The sequence below is a fragment of the Phyllobates terribilis genome, unplaced genomic scaffold (assembly GCF_046119375.1).
Source record: "Phyllobates terribilis strain yellow unplaced genomic scaffold, ASM4611937v1 Scaffold_1__5_contigs__length_1240528914, whole genome shotgun sequence".
NCBI lineage: Eukaryota > Metazoa > Chordata > Amphibia > Anura > Dendrobatidae > Phyllobates > Phyllobates terribilis.
In genome coordinates this window covers 856,409,298-856,424,493 of record NW_027362761.1, presented here as the reverse complement: position 1 = coordinate 856,424,493, position 15,196 = coordinate 856,409,298, and positions in this window count along the sequence as shown.

Sequence of the window (15,196 nt, the reverse complement as noted above, 5' to 3'; positions counted from 1 at the left end):
TCGGACGCCATACAGTATAATTCACTCCCCATAGGCCTCCATACAGTAGAATGCACTCCCCATCAACCTCCATGCAGAATAATGCCCTCCCTATCGGCCTCCATACTGTATAGTGCAATCCTCTTCGGCCTCCATATAGTAGAATTCACTCCCCATCGGACTCCATATAGTAGAATGAACTCCACATCAGACTCCATACAGTAGAATTCACTCCCATCGGCCTCCATACAGTAGAATGCACTCCCCATTGGCCTTCATACAGTAGAATGCACTCCCATTGACCTCCATACAGTATAATGTACTCCCTATAGGCGTCCATACAGTATAATGCACTCCCCTTCGACCTCCATATAATAGAATTCACTCCCCATAGGCCTCCATACAGTAGAATGCACTCTCCATCAACCTCTATGCAGAATATTGCCCTCCCTATCGGCCTCCATACAGTATAGTGCAATCCCCTCCGGCCTCCATATAGTAGAATTCACTCCCCATCGGACTCCATATAGTAGAATGAACTCCCCATCAGACTCCATACAGTAGAATTCACTCCCCATCGGCCTCCATATAGTAGAATGCACTCCCTATTGGCCTCCATACAGTATAATGCATTCCCCATTGAACTCCATACAGTATAATGCACTCCCTTCGGCCTCCATACAGTATAATGCACTCCCCATTGACCTTCATACAGTATAATGCACTCCCCATTGACCTCCATATAGTATAATCCACTCCCCTTCGGCCTCCATATAGTAGAATTCACTCCCCATCGGACTCCATACAGTAGAAGGCACTCCCCAAAAGACTCTATAAAGTAGGATTCACTCCCCATCGGACTCCATATAGTAGAATGTACTCCCCATCGGACTCTATACAGTATAATGCACTCCCCATAAGCCTCCATACAGTATAATGCACTCCTCTTCGGCCTCCGTATAGTAGAATTCACTCCCCATAGGCCTCCATACAGTAGAATGAACTCCCCATAGGCTTCCATACAGTATAATGCACTCCCCATTGGCCTTCATACAGTATAATGCACTGTCCATTGGTCTCCATACAGTATAGTGCATTCCCCTTCTGCCTCCATATAGTAGAATTCACTCCCCATAGGCCTCCATACAGTAGAATGCACTCCTCATAGGCCTCCATATGGTATAATGCACTCCCCTTCGACCTCCATATAGTAGAATTCACTCCCCATAGGCCTCCATACAGTAGAATGCACTCCTCATAGGCCTCCATATAGTAGAATTCACTCCCCATAGGCCTCCATACAGTAGAATGCACTCCCCATCAACCTCCATGCAGTATAATGCACTCCCTATTGGCCTCCATACAGTATAGTGCAATCCCCTTTGGCCTCCATATAGTAGAATTTACTCCCCATCGGACTCCATATAGTAGAATGAACTCCCCATTGGCCTCCTTACAGTAGAATTCACTCCCCATTGACCTCCATACAGTATAATGCACTCCCTATAGGTCCCAATACAGTATAATGCACTCCCCTTCGACCTCCATATAGTAGAATTCACTCCCCATAGGCCTTCATGCAGTAAAATGCACTCCTCATAGGCCTCCATACAGTATAGTGCACTCCCCATTGGCCCCCATACAGTATAATGCATTCCCCTTCGGCCTCCATATAGTAGAATGCACTCCCCATTGGCCTCCATACAGTAGAATGCACTCCCCATCGGCCACCATACAGTATAATGCACTCCCCATTGGCCTCCATACAGTATAATGCATTCCTCTTCGGCCTCCATATAGTAGAATTCACTCCCCATAGGCCTCCATACAGTAGAATGCACTCCCCATCAACCTCCATGCAGAATAATGTCCTCCCTATCGGCCTCCATACAGTATAGTGCAATCCCCTTCGACCTCCATATAGTAGAATTCACTCCCCATCGGACTCCATATAGTAGAATGAACTCCCCATCAGACGCCATACAGTAGAATTCACTCCCCATTGGCCTCCATACAGTAGAATGCACTCCCCATTGGCCTTCATACAGTAGAATGCACTCCCATTGACCTCCATACAGTATAATGCACTCCCCTTCGACCTCCATATAATAGAATTCACTCCCCATAGGCCTCCATACAGGAGAATGCACTCTCCATCAACCTCCATGCAGAATAATGCCCTCCCTATCGGCCTCCATACAGTATAGCGCAATCCACTCCGGCCTCCATATAGTACAATTCACTCCTTATCGGACTCCATATATTAGAATGAACTCCCCATCAGACTCCATACAGTAGAATTCACTCCCCATCGGCCTCCATATAGTAGAATGCACTCCCCATTGGCCTCCATACAGTATAATGCATTCCCCATTGACCTCCATACAGTATAATGCACTCCCTTCGGCCTCCATACAGTATAATGCACTCCCCATTGACCTTCATACAGTATAATGCACTCCCCTTCAGCCTCCATACAGTATAATGCACTCCCCATTGGCCTCCATATAGTATAATCCACTCCCCTTCGGCCTCCATATAGTAGAATTCACTCCCCATCGGACTCCATACAGTAGAAGGCACTCCCCAAAAGACTCTATAAAGTAGGATTCACTCCCCATCGGACTCCATATAGTAGAATGTACTCCCCATCGGACTCTATACAGTATAATGCACTCCCCATAAGCCTCCATACAGTATAATACACTCCTCTTCGGCCTCCATATAGTAGAATTCACTCTCCATAGGCCTCCATACAGTAGAATGAACTCCCCATAGGCTTCCATACAGTATAATGCACTCCCCATTGGCCTCCATACAGCATAATCCACTCCCCATTGGTCTCCATACAGTATAGTGCATTCCCCTTCTGCCTCCATATAGAATTCACTCCCCATAGGCCTCCATACAGTAGAATGCACTCCTCATAGGCCTCCATATGGTATAATGCACTCCCCTTCGACCTCCATATAGTAGAATTCACTCCCCATAGGCCTCCATACAGTAGAATGCACTCCTCATAGGCCTCAATATAATAGAATTCACTCCCCATAGGCCTCCTTACAGTAGAATGCACTCCCCATCAACCTCCATGCAGTATAATGCAATCCCCTTCGGCCTCCATATAGTAGAATTCACTCCCCATCGGACTCCATATAGTAGAATGAACTCCCCATCGGCCTCCATTCAATAGAATTCACTCCCCATCGGCCTCCATACAGTAGAATGCACTCCCCATTGACCTCCATACAGTATAATGCACTCCCTATAGGTCCCAATACAGTATAATGCACTCCCCTTCAACCTCCATATAGTAGAATTCACTCCCCATAGGCCTTCATACAGTAAAATGCACTCCTCATAGGCCTCCATACAGTAGAGTGCACTCCCCATTGGCCTCCATACAGTATAATGCATTCCCCTTCGGCCTCCATATAGTAGAATGCACTCCCCATTGGCCTCCATACAGTAGAATGCACTCCCCATCGGCCACCATACAGTATAATGCACTCCCCATCAGCCTCCATACAGTATAATCCACTCCCCATCGGCCTCCATACAGTATAATGCACTCCTCAAAGGTTTCCATATAGTAGAATCCACTCCCCATAGGCCTCCATACAGTAGAATGCACTCCCCATCTGACTCCATACAGTATAATGAACTCCCCATAGGCCTCCATACAGTATAATGCACTTCTCTTCGGCCTCCATATAGTAGAATTCACTCCCCATAGGCCTCCATACAGTAGAATTCATTCCCCATCGGACTCCATACAGTATAATGCACTCCCTATCGGCCTCCATACAGTATAATGCACTCCCCATTGGCCTCCATACAGTATAATGCACTCCCCTTCGGCCTCCATACAGTATAATGCACTCCCCATTGGCCTTCATACAGTATAATGCACTCCCCTTCGGCATCCATACAGTATATTGCACTCCCCATTGGCCTCCATATAGTATAATGCACTCCCCTTCGGCCTCCATATAGTAGAATTCACTCCCCATCGGAGTCCATACAGTAGAAGGCACTCCCCAAAAGACTCTATACAGTAGAATTTACTCCCCATCGGACTCCATACAGTAGAATGTACTCCCCATCGGACTCTATACAGTATAATGCACTCCCCTTCGGCCTCCATATAGTAGAAAGCACTCCCCATAGGGTTCCATACAGTAGAATGCAGTTCCCATAGTCGTCCATACAGTATAATGCACTCCCCTTCGGCCTCCATACAGTATAATGAACTCCCCATAGGATTCCATACAGTATAATGCACTCCCCATTGGCCTCCATATAGTATAATGCACTCCCCATTGGTCTCCATACAGTATAGTGCATTCCCCTTCGGCCTCCATATAGTTGAATTCACTCCCCATCGGACTCCATATAGTAGAGTGAACTCCCCATCGGACTCCATACAGTATAATTCACTCCCCATCGGCCTCTATACAGTAGAATGCACTCCCCATCGGCCTTCATACAGTAGAATGCACTCCCCATTGGCCTCCATACAGTATAATGAACTCCTCATAGGCCTCCATATGGTATAATGCTCTCCACTTCGACCGCCATATAGTAGAATTCACTCCCCATAGGCCTCCATACAGTAGAATGCACTCCTCATTGGCCTCCATAGAATATAGTGCACTCCCCATTGGCCGCCATACAGTATAATGCACTCCCCTTCAGCCTCTATACAGTAGAATGCACTCCCCATCGGACTCCATACAGTAGAATTCATTCCCCATTAGACATCATACAGTAGAATGCACTTCCCTTTGGCCTCCATACAGTATAATGCACTGCCCTTCGGCCTCCATATAGTAGAATTCCTTCCCCATCGGACTTCATATAGTAGAATGCACTCCCCATATGCCTGTTTACAGTAGAATACACTCCTCATCAGCCTCCATACAGTAGAATGCAGTCCCCATTCGCCTCCATACAGTATAATGCACTCCCCATCAGCCTCCATACAGTATAATGCTCTCCCCATCGGCCTCCATACAGTAAAATGCACTCCCCATCAGCCTCCACACAGTAGAATGCACTCCCCCATAGGCCTCCATACAGTAGAATGCACTCCCCATTAGCCTCCATACAGGAGATTGTACTCCCCATAGGCCTGCATACAGTAGAATGCACTCCCATAGGCCTCCATTCAGTAGAATGCACTCCACATAGGACTCCATACAGTAGAATGCACTCCCCATAGGCCTCCATACAGTAGAATGCACTCCTCATAGGCCTCCATGCATTAGAATGCACTCCCCATAGGCCTCCATACAGTAGAATTCACTCCCCATAGGCCTCCATATGGTAGAATGCACTCCCCATAGGCCTCCATACAGTAGAATTCACTGTCCATAGGCCTCCATACGGTAGAATGCACTCCCCATCAGGAACATCCGCGTATTTAACCCCAGCTTATGATATAGCGAGTGACACCATCTAACAGAATCGGTGCTGCTGTCCGTCCTTGGTGTCATTGTACTAGTCAGTATCACTGGTAGTCACCAACAAAATGTCTCCGCACTGTGATCCTAAACATCATCTTTTATCCTGTTACATACACTCAGAAGGGGAGGAGAGGAGCACAGCACACATGTGAGCAGATCCAGCCCACATTTACTGCAGTCCTAATGTGAGCTAGTTGTACACTAGGTTTTCATGGCAAATTTCAACAGCTGCTGCCCCTAGTGTTTAAAAGTGGAAATACCAAACATTTTTAAATTATTTTTCATATTTTACTTCATTAAAAACAAACGATAATACTTTTTAAAAAAAATTAAAACATTAGCACTTTACATTTTTTCAATTGTTGACATTTTTTTTTATGGCACCTTCCCTTTAAATGTTTCAGATCACAGAACAAATGTAAATATTAGACAAATATAACACAAGTAACCAAAGAATGCAGTTTTTAAATGAAGGTCTTTATTATTAAGGGGAAAATAAATACAAACCTACAGGGCCCTGTGTGAAAAAGTGATGGCCCCCTAAACCTAATAACTGGTTGGGCCACCCTTAACAGCAACACCTGCAATCAAGAGTTTGCAATAACTGGCAATGAGTCTTTTACAACGCTCTGAAGGAATTTTGGCCCACTCATCTTTGCAAAATTGTTGTATTTCAGCCATATTGGAGGGTTTCTGAGCATGAACCGCCTTTTTAAAGGACATGCCACAGTATCTCAATTAGATTAAGGTCAGGACTTTGACTAGGCCACTCTAAAGTCTTAATTTTGTTTTTCTTAAGCCATTCAGAGGTGGACTTGCTGGTGTGTTTTGGATCACTTGTCTTGCTGCATAACCCAAGTGCGCTTCAGCTTGTGGTTACGAACAGATGGCTGGATATTCTCCTTCAGGATTTTTGGGTAGACAGCAGAATTCATGATTCCATTTACCATAGCAAGTCTTTCAAGGTCCTGAAGCAGCAAAACAGCCCCAGACCATCACACCACCACCACCACCACCACCATATTTTACTCTTGATATGATGTTCCTTTACTGAAACGTTGTTACTTCTATGCCAGATGTAATGGGACATACACCTTCCAAAAAGTCCAACTTTTTTATCGTCAGTCCACATGGTATTCTCCCAAAAGTCTTGGCGATCATCAAGATGTTTTCTGGCAAAACTGAGATGAGACTTTATGTTCTTTGTACTCAGCAGTGGTTTTCGACTTGGACCTCTGCCATCCATGCCATTTATGCCCAGTCTCTTTCTTATGGTGAAGTCATGGACACTAACCTTAAGTGAGGCATGCAGTTCTTTGGATGTTGCTGTGTCTTTTGTAATCTCTTGGATGAGTCGTCACTGCACTCTTGGGGTAATTTTGGTTGGCCGGCCACTCCTGGGAAGGTTCACCACTGTTCCATGTTTTCGCCATTTGTGGATAATGGCTCTCACTGTGGTTCGCTGAAGTCCCAAAGCTTTAGAAATGGCTTTATAACCTTTTTCAGACTGATAGATCTCAATTACTTTGTTTCTAATTTGTTCCTGAATTTCTTTGGATCGCAGCATGATGTCTGGCTTTTGAGGATCTTTTGGTCTACTTCACTTTGTCAGACAAGTCCTATTTAAGTGATTTCTTGATTGAGAACAGGTGTGCCAGTAGTCAGGCCTGTATGTGGCTATGGAAATTGGATTCAGCGTTCCAAAGATGTGATAAGACACAGCTAATTCATGCTTTATAGGGAGGGGGAAATCTCTTTTTCTCACAGGGCCCTGTAGGCTTGGATTTCATTATCCTTTAATAATAAAGACCTTCATTTAAAAACTGGACTTTGTGTATACTTTTGTTATCTTTGTCTAATATTTAAATTTGTTTTGTGATCTGAAACATTTAAGTGTGACAAACATGCAAAAGAATAAGAAATCAGGAAGGGAGCTAACACTTTTTCACACCAAGTTCACAAAGTTATGTTAAAACCAAGCAAGCCATGGTCACCACCCATCTGGTAAAGTTTTTCCCCTCCCATATACTAATGTGCCACGAACAGGAAGTTGATAACACCAACCATTCCCATTTAATTTAGGTGTATCCATATAAATGGCCCACCCGGTATATAGATATACAGTACAGACCAAAAGTTTGGACACACCTTCTCATTTAAAGATTTTTCTCTATTTTCATGACTATGAAAATTGTCCATTCACACTGAAGGCATCAAAACTATGAATTAACACATGTGGAATTATATACTTAACAAAAAAGTGTGAAACAACTGAAAATATCTCTTATATTCTAGGTTCTTCAAAGTAGCCACCTTTTGCTTTGATGACTGCTTTGCACACTCTTGGCATTCTCTTAATGAGCTTCAAGAGGTAGTCACCGGAAATGTTTTTCACTTCACAGGTGTGCCCTGTCAGGTTTAATAAGTGGGATTTCTTGCCTTATAAATGGGGTTGGGACCATCAGTTGTGTTTTGCAGAAGTCTGGTGGATACACAGCTGATAGTCCTACTGAATAGACTGTTAGAATTTGTATTATGGCAAGAAAAAAGCAGCTGAGTAAAGAAAAACGAGTGGCCATCATTACTTTAAGAAATGAAGGTCAGTCAGTCTGAAAAATTGAGCAAACTTTGAAAGTGTCCCCAAGTGCAGGTGCAAAAACCATCAAGCGCTACAAAGAAACCGGCTCACATGAGGACCGCCCCAGGAAAAGAAGACCAAGAGTCACCTCTGCTTCTGAGGATAAGTTTATCCGAGTCACCAGCCTCAGAAATCACAGGTTAACAGCAGCTCAGATTAGAGACCAGGTCAATGCCACACAGAGTTCTAGCAGCAGACACATCTCTACAACAACTGTTAAGAGGAGACTTTGTGCAGCAGGCCTTCATGGTAAAATAGCTGCTAGGAAACCACTGCTAAGGACAGGCAACAAGCAGAAGAGACTGTTTGGGCTAAAGAACAGAAGGAATGGACATTAGACCAGTGGAAATCTGTGCTTTGGTCTGATGAGTCCAAATTTGAGATCTTTGGTTCCAACCACCATGTCTTTGTGCGACGCAGAAAAGGTGAACGGATGGACTCTACATGCCTGGTTCCCACCGTGAAGCATGGAGGACGCGGTGTGATGGTGTGGGGGTGCTTTGCTGGTGACACTATTGGGGATTTATTCAAAATTGAAGGCATACTGAACCAGCATGGCTACCACAGCATCTTGCAGTGGCATGCTATTCCATCCGGTTTGCATTTAGTTGGACCATCATTTATTTTTCAACAGGACAATGACCCTAAACACACCTCCAGGCTGTGTAAGGGCTATTTGACCAAGAGGGAGAGTGATGGGGTGCTACGCCAGATGACCTGGCCTCCACAGTCACCAGACCTGAACCCAATCGAGATGGTTTGGGGTGAGCTGGACCGCAGAGTGAAGGCAAAAGGGCCAACAAGTGCTAAGCATCTCTGGGAACTCCTTCAAGATTGTTGTGTTGAGGGAGGGCACCAAAGTCCCTTCACGGTTGACCAACGTCCCAAGTGCTCTGTATGGAAGGATTCAAAGAATCTCTGATCCCTTTTATTTTGCTTAGCATTTTATATTGTTTTGAGTTTATTAATGTCCAATCACTTACAGCCATACTACAGTACTACAGGCTTGAGCCAATGTTAGTGCAATTATTACGGAAACACATATATGGTCATATTATCATCGTTAGTTCGAAGCACGATGGAAATTTACAAGGTCAATCCTGGCCTAGACTAGTTAGGAGCAAGGTGTCTGACAAAATGTTCTTGTGAGAAAAAGTTAGTGTGAGAAAGTTCCATGTAAAGCATGAGAAAAGAAGGAAAGAAGTATGTTATGCAAGGAGTGATAATAACATGATTTTGAAACAAGCAGACAAAATGGAGTTGCTATAGCATGAATATCAATATGTTCTTTACAGTTCCCCCCTAAAAATTATGTTATTATCAACAATAGAGGTGCTATCCCAGGGTCATGCTTTGAGCCTGAGGGACATTGGTCTTCACTCAATTAGTGCCCTTGTTACCAATCGAGGCTGTCGCAGCATGTCCATCCCCCCTTGTTAATTGATATAATCATAAAGCTCTGATCTTCAGAGGTTGGTTGGGGCATGCGGGTAAAGGTCATCATTCCCTTGTCATCCAGGTCCTCAATGCTGGTTACATCTGGGAGGTCCGTGTATAGTAGCACTGGATGTTGGTTGACAGCGTCCTCCTTGCTCCTCTCTGATGACTGGCAGGTTTTCCTTATGCAAAATGGGATACAATAAAAGACTAGTTTTAGTAAGACAATATAGTGACAACAGGCTGGGCCTATAACCTGACACATCTCTCCTTGAGCTGCAGTCAAATAGTAGAGCACTAAAGTATGTTGATTAGCCACTATAATAAGTTGATTCTGCACCGCAACAGTAGTATTAATTACTTCCAACACACTCCAAATCTGGTCATCTAAGTAATCAGTGACTTCCACTAATTTGTCCCACATTTGTGTAACCATAGGGTAGAGGAAGACAGTACTGGCTATCTTATTGGGTATACTCATTTGTACTAAATAAGGTCTTCCTGATGGGCGTGGGGTGTTGTCCTTAGCACGTTTATAGATGGTATGAAGCGGGATGGCTCTCATATCTACTTTACTATGGGGAATAAGATAAGTGGCTGGAGTTAGCCGGGCCAAAGTACAAGTCCCCCCTACTCCGACTGGGAGCCATTTATATGCATTATTCCCACAGACCCAATATGTGGCTGATGGCAGGTCCCATAAAGCAGAGCGCTGTAATACTAATTTATGTACCAAATCGATAAAAACGGTGTTATTTGATAACATACACCATGAAGGCATTTGTCCTAGGGGGCTACAATATCCAACATTCGGATTGCCACATGTTGGATCACTAGGCTTATATTCAGAAAATTCAAGTTTTACTGCTGTTGGGGTTGTCAGGAGCACTTAATATGGTCCGTCATACAGTGGTTCTAGTCCGTGTTTCCGAACATGCTTCTTCACATACACATAATCTCCAGGCTTGAGGGTATGACAACCTTCTGCATCAGCTGGATCTGGAATAGAAGATGATACTAACGCATGGGTGTTAGTTAGTGCTTTGGCAAGCTGAATCACATATTGCACAACATGATCTGTTTCTTCTGATAATTGTTGTGGGGTAAATCTAGCTATAGCTGGTTGTGACCCAAATAGTATCTCATAGGGTGACAGTTTGTGTTTCCCTATGGGGGTGGTGCGTATGTGATATAGTGCAATGGGAAGGAGCTCAGGCCACTGGGCCGTAGTCTCCTGCATCATTTTGGTTAATTACCTTTTCAGTGCGCCATTCAATCTCTCCACCTTGCCACTTGACTGTGGATGGTAAGGAGTATGTAACGCTACTGTTGATCCGATCATGGTAAGTATTTCTTGATATACGCATGAGGAAAAGGTTGGTCCTTGATCACTTTCGATAACTTCTGGGACTCCATACCGGCAAACAACTTCAGAGACCAGCTTCTTGGCGGTGGTAAGGCCTCTACCAAATTATCTTCAGTTGTGACAACATATCCAGTATGAAACCTGCCAGAGGTGTCAACATATCTGGATCCATCGGTATATAACGTAAGTTCTGGATCATCCAAGGGTACTTCCGCCACTAAAACAAGTGGAGTTGACTCCGCAGTAATTTGTTCCAGACAATCATGCGGTGGAGCCTCTTTCCCCTCTCTTTCAGGTGCTGGTAGCAGGGTGGCCGGGTTGATGGTGGTGCACCGGTGTAACTTCACATTTTCTGGCAAAATCAACGAACACTGCAGCCGCAGATGTCTCTGTGTGGACAGATGTTTACGTTGCTGTAAAGCCAAAAAAAGCCGCAATATCGTGTGGAGCATAAATGTGAGTCTCATGTCCAAGGATGATGTCCGCCGTCTTCTCAAGTAACTGCTGTGTGGCGTGAACCGCTGGTAGACAGCTGGGGGAGGCCCTGGCTACCGGGTCCAGATGCGCTGAGTAATACCCAACTGGGCGCTGCTTTGTACAGTGTTTCTGAGTGAGTACTCCGGCTGCATGCCCTCCTGTTTCAGAGACATACAAATGGAAAGGTTGAGCATAGTCCGGGTTTCCAAGGGCAAGGGCTGTCATTATCCTTGACTTTAGTTGCTCAAAGGCTTGTTGCAGCAGTTCTTGGTGGTCCTTGTTGTTTACATCAGCCAGAGTGTCTTCTTTTAATGCATCATATAGGGGCTGCATCAGATGTGAGGCGTCTGGAATCCATTGTCTGCAATATGTACATAGTCCGAGGAACCGTTGCAGCTCTATGGGATCTTTTGGGAATTGTACTGAGTAAGGCAGTTTCAAGGCTGAGACTCGACAATTCAGTTTTGCTAGATGCTTGAGGAGGCTAACACTGGCCCTGATGGACACTTGCTCCGTGGGGGCACACAAGAGAAGATCATCCACGTATTGTAATAGTACTACCTCAGGGTTGTCCAGCTGCTACGGCAGCAGACAGCTTGACATGTTCTTTGCAAACTGATTAGGCAAAGATACCGATGGAAATAAATGGCAGGGCTAGGGTTGGGACCGCATGAAGCTGTGATGCGTATGCTATGGTGTTTTGAATTGTTTCTGTAAGCAGATGTTGTGACCTGGGTACATCCAGGCGATCATATTTTGGTTCCACCGTTTGTATAACATACTGACATGATGATCTTCATCATACACATTCCGGGTGTAGTGTGTATTGCTGCCTGTATTTCGGGTGTGCCAAGATGGCCGCCACCAGAAGGAAACACACTACAGGAAGGGTGCCCCAGGATGGCCGCCACCAAAGGGACATCTGGTCAGAGGCCGGAGGTGATGCAATGGGTGTAGCAACATGGAAGCTGCAGGAAGGGTTGGAACTTTGGGCGGACATAGGTATAACAGATGAGGATGGGGCATTAGGAGTGGCTTGGGTAGTAGCGAGGGGTGGGCCTCCTGGATGGGGCACGTGACATGCAACACAATAATCTGCTGACTGCAATTAGTACAGGTCCATCACCCCCCCCCCGTCCGCCATTATCGGGCGGTGGCTGGAGAGCAGTATCTTTGTAATACATATAACATGGCATCTTAGTTAGATAACAGGAGCAGGGTGCCTGACAAAATGTTTTTGTGAGAAAAAGTTAGTGTGAGAAAGTTCCATGAGAAAAGAAGGAAAGAAGTATGTTATGCAAGGAGTGATAATAACATGATTTTGAAACAAGCAGACTAAATGGAGTTGCTATAGCATGAATATCAATATGTCCTTTACAGTTGGAAGACCATTTCCGGTGACTACCTCTTGAAGCTCATCAAGAGAATGCAAAGAGTGTGCAAAGCAGTCATCAAAGCAAAAGGTGGCTACTTTGAAGAACCTAGAATATAAGACATATTTTCAGTTGTTTCACACTTTTTTGTTAAGTATATAATTCCACATGTGTTAATTCATAGTTTTGATGCCTTCAGTGTGAATGTACAATTTTCATAGCCATGAAAATAGAGAAAAATCTTTAAATGAGAAGGTGTGTCCAAACTTTTGGTCTGTACTGTATAAGGAAAGGGAACATATACCAGGATAGAGGGACATATACCAGGATGAGGGACATATACCAGGATGTAGAAAGACATACCAGGATGGGGGACATATACCAGGATAGAGAAACATATACCAGGATGGGGGACATATACCAGGATGTAGTGCATATACCAGGATGAAGGGACATACAAGTATACCAGGATGGAGGGACATATACCAGGATGGAGAAACATATACCAGGATACCAGGATGGTGGGCATATACCAGGATGGAGGGACATACAAGTATACCAGGATGGAGTGACATATACCAGGATGAGGAGACATGTACCAGGATGAGGGGACATATACCAGGATGGTGAACATATACCAGGATTTTGTTTTTTCCAAACTAAAACCTCAGTATTCAGGTTAAATTACTGTTTCCACTTTGCGATAAGTAAGTGGGTTTTGGGTTGCAGTTTGGGCACTCAGTCTCTAAAAGGTTCGAAATAAATAAAGTCTGATTAAATTGGACAAAGTTTACACGGGTGGACACCACCAATTGGATAGTCAGTAAAAAAGCAAGGGGAAAAGGGGGGGAAGAAAGATTGTGAATAAAAATTAACATTAACTTTTATTGATTATATAAAATCTCTTTAAAATATAAACTGAACCATACATCCAGTGGGGATATATATAGGGTCACTGCTAGATATATATAAATTGAATAGCTGTGACCCTGTAGATCCTGGGATATGTGGGACAGCAGTAAACTTATATGGTTCCACAACCAATGTCCCTTTAATTAAAAGGTTGGATAATGTATCCAGCTAGGAATCTCAAGATATGCCAATCCCAAAGAAATGTATTCAAGATGGAACTGGCATCTACAGTAACATCGCGGGGAACTATGTATAGTAACAACACCCGCTGCAATCCTCATATACAGGTAAGAAATGGGTGATATCAGATCTATAAAAATTGAAAAGACTGTCATGATAGGTCTTAATCACTAATTCATATGATTTTAGGGTTAAAATAATTAGTCGAATTATTTAAGGCACTTATGATACTAATGTGTAACTTTATCATCTGTTTACTATATTCCCTAACTTCACAATTTAATGTATTTTGTGCATTTATAATTTGATTGGCTGCCATACCTGTCAATCATGACAGGGTGTATAATTAGCTTGAAGAGGCGGCCGACTCCGCCTTTAGAAAAAGCCGGTAACCCTGGCGAAATGCTCGTCAGGGACAATCTGTCCTGTGCATATATGTTACAGCATACCTAGGCTCTCTATGTCCTGTCCCAATGTGCCGTTCATGTCTCCAGCATGCCAGCTGACATGAACAGCAGATCGCTGTAGTGTCTCTCCGAAGCTTGATTGTCTCCGGCTATAGGTGGTCCATTCATTCTTCTAACCTGCAAGGCGCCACACTCTGCCCTGTGTGGCTCCTGTGGTGACTGAGACTCCTGTCCCCGTATGACTGACATACAGTGGTGGCCAAAAGTATTGGCACCCCTGCAATTCTGTCAGATAATACTCAGTTTCTTCCTGAAAATGATTGCAATCACAAATTCTTTGGTATTATCTTCATTTAATTTGTCTTCAATGAAAAAACACAAAAAGAATTGTCCTAAAGCCAAATTGGATATAATTCCACACCAAACCTAAAAAAGGGGGTGGACAAAAGTATTGGCACTGTTTGAAAAATCATGTGATGCTTCTCTAATTCGTGTAATTGACAGCACCTGTAACTTACCTGTGGCACCTAACAGGTGTTGGCAATAACTAAATCACACTTGCAGCCAGTTAACATGGATTAAAGTTGACTCAACCTCTGTCCTGTGTCCTTGTGTGTACCACATTGAGCATGGAGAAAAGAAAGAAGACCAAAGAACTGTCTGACGACTTGAGAAGCCAAATTGTGAGGAAGCATGAGCAATCTCAAGGCTACAAGTCCATCTCCAAAGACCTGAACGTTCCTGTGTCTTCCGTGCGCAGTGCCATCAAGAAGTTTAAAGCCCATGGCACTGTGGCTAACCTCCCTAGATGTGGACAGAAAAGAAAAATTGACGAGAGATTTCAACGCAAGATTGTGCGGATGGTGGATAAAGGACCTCGACTAACATCCAAACAAGTTCAAGCTGCCCTGCAGTCCGAGGGTACAACAGTGCAACCCGTACTATCCGTCGGCATCTGA